The sequence below is a fragment of the Vicia villosa genome, linkage group LG3, assembly GCF_029867415.1.
Source record: "Vicia villosa cultivar HV-30 ecotype Madison, WI linkage group LG3, Vvil1.0, whole genome shotgun sequence".
Classification (NCBI taxonomy): Eukaryota; Viridiplantae; Streptophyta; class Magnoliopsida; order Fabales; family Fabaceae; genus Vicia; species Vicia villosa.
Window position 1 is genome coordinate 105311896 of NC_081182.1, and position 2979 is coordinate 105314874.

The 2979-nt window shown below is 36.1% G+C and overlaps 1 long non-coding RNA gene across 1 annotated transcript; it reads right to left on the reverse strand.

Moving 5' to 3' along the window:
• Nucleotides 1-1273: 1273 nt before the first annotated feature.
• On the reverse strand, nt 1274-1678 carry LOC131656489 (uncharacterized). Its single transcript, XR_009300125.1, has 3 exons — nt 1658-1678; nt 1471-1566; nt 1274-1385 (listed from the first exon to the last, which is right to left on the reverse strand). It is a non-coding gene; the product is annotated as an uncharacterized LOC131656489 (long non-coding RNA).
• Nucleotides 1679-2979: the final 1301 nt, after the last annotated feature.

The window sequence follows — 2979 nt, forward strand, 5'->3', positions numbered from 1 at the left end:
ATTAAGGACATCAAAAAAAGAAATCAAAGTTATTTTTATCTCTATTGTCTTAGCTTAATTTTAATGTCTTTATCTTTTATTGTTGAAACCCTAATTCTATAATCTTGGTAGGAATTTCTTCTTATCAATTGGTGCTTTCATTCTTGCACTCAATCTCTCCCATGAAGTATTCCAACTCCACACCCTCATTTCATCAATGGAGCATTCCTCCAACCTATCCCACAAACCCCCCATTTTACATCTCCTACCACATCTTCATTTCCATCTTTCGCATGGGAAATTTTTACACCTTATTACACTCATGTTGGATCATCATCACCAAGTTTGTATTTGAATCATGGGTATTCACCACATACACCTAATTCTAACTCATATTCATCATCTCATTATTCATATTACTATAGTAATCATTATCAACAACTCCAACCAACAAATACCTTTTTCACAATTGGTCATAAATATCAAATCCATTCTAAAAATAGAAGAGATTTTGAGAAGTTTCTGCAGGTTTCTCATATATGTTTTACACTACAACGAGGAAGGGCTTTTAAAGCGCTTTTTATAGCCTTTAAAAGCGCTTAAAAGCGCTGTGAAAGGTGGCGCTGGCGTAGCTAACAAAAGCGCTTCTGAAAGCGCTCTGGTAGGCCCCCCCTATAAGAGCGCTTTTCTGGAAAAAGCGCTATTGTAGGCCCCCCTTTAAGAGCGCTTTTCTGGAAAAAGCGCTCTGGTAGGCCCCCCTTTAAGTGCGCTTTTTCCAGAAAAGCGCTGTGATAGGCCCCCTTGTGAGAGTAAAAAATAAAAAAAAAACGCAACATACTAAAGCGCTTTTGGAAAAGCGCTCTTATAGGGTGGGCTTTAAGAGCGCTTTTTCCAGAAAAAACGCTCTGATAGCCCCCCCTATAAGAGCGCTTTTCCAAAAGCGCTTTAGTATGTTGCTTTTTTTTTATTTTTTTTGCTTTTTTATTAATCTTTGGCAGCGCTTTTACAAAGAAGCGCTTTAGTAGGTGGGCCTTTAAGAGCGCTTTTCAAAAGCGCTTTAGTTGCTAAATGAGGTATTTTAATGTGCAGCCTGTAATTTAATCCTCCCAGTCGACCTATAATATTTTCGACCTGTAATATGTTTTCAACCTGTAATATTTTCGACCTGTAATTTATTTTCGACGATATTATTTCAGCCATCAGTAAGACAATATATATATACTAATATAATACCATTATAATATCCAAAATTATATATATACATCATTACAACATCAATAATATTATAGTTCAAATCGACACAAATCCTACATGAAAAAGCGCTTAATATAAAAATGACACAAATCTTCTTTGATTTCTTCCAACTTAAGCTTCGGGTACGCAGTAGCACGGAATTCGTCAAGGTACTACAAAACAAAAACATAATATGAATGATATATTTAGTTAAATGTAATAAATTATATGAAATTATCTTAAGTTATAAATTCATACCGTGAGCGGAATCTCTAATTGATTCGCCTGAAGGATTTCTTTCATATACCTCAAAACAAAGTATCCGCAATCGTAACTGTTTCGCTGTTGCGGACACTACATAGAAAAACAAATAAGATTCTATAGTTGTCTTGTTTTATCAAGTAGCATAAGTATATTATAAGCAACATTGTGAAAAATAATGTACCTGCACTTGGATCCAAGTAATATTGTTAGATTTAGTTCGGGATACCTGTGCGTCCCGTTGACTTCGGAACACTTGTATTGATCTAATTAACAAATATATAAAAGCATATGTTTAGATCAATCCCACAAATAAGTAAATATATAAATATACACGAATATATATTTAGAACGATCCCACTTACAAATCAACGATTTCCTTCATGGCCGGATAATTGGTCCATTCACCATTTACCGAATTCAGATAATACACGACTTCCCTTATAGGGTTGATAGCAAGCAGCAACCAGTGTGCTCTATAAATTAAAACAATAGGTTATATGAAAATTTTGCTATACACAAAAGAAACAGAGATTAGATGAACAAAGAATGAGAAACTAACCCTACTGGTCGGGTATTATACGCCCAAAGATGCAGACTTTCTGTATTGCCAGTGGACATGAAACTATCTACTAAGCGATGTCTAACTGATTCCGGTTCCGAAGCAATTGCCATTCTGCTGCAGTGGGCGGAAGACACGAAACGGAATCTGTTAGACAACGGAGTCCCGCGCAACACTCTGTCATACAACAACCTTAAATAAAAACATAATAAACATTAGATTATTTTCATTGAAATGTGTAAATAAATTATATTGTGGGACTAATTAAATAATATATCGGATGAGTGAATATTACCGGATGTATGAGTGCATGTTAGTGACGCCTAGTTGATCATGCTTAAAAATCTCCTCCAAGTCATCAATTGTAATAAGTGACTTGAATTCAATACCGAAGACACTTTCATCCATAACGATTTCACGTAAAGCACCATCCTTCAAATCGGACATATCAACCATTGTTGCGAGCGTCGACCGGTACCGAGGCACAAAAGCACCGCCTTTTTTTCCCGCTGGCTTCGGAGGACCAGTGGGTGGTACGGTACGAACTTGCTGCGTCACTTGTTGTGACTCCCGAGCGGATGCCTAAAAATCATATAAGTTAGGTAAAATATAAAATCATGCAGATTTAGATTCAGATTAATTATTAACACTTTAAATGTACCTCTTTTAGTGATGCAACGGACTCCTCCTCCTGTAAAATCCCTTTACCCTTAACTGTGGGTTTTATAGGAGCAGTCTAAAATTAAAATGTAAAAAATAATTAATAAACGGTTTAGAATTGACATTCGAAAACTAAATGATTCATAATCGTTTTCAATATACCTCATCACTAATGGTAATGAGCTCCGAGGGCCATGCAACAAATGATCCTATTGCATCTCGCAGCAATGTCGTCTCTAAGACCATGTCAGGTACCGGTAGCATCGCATCATGATCTACTACAA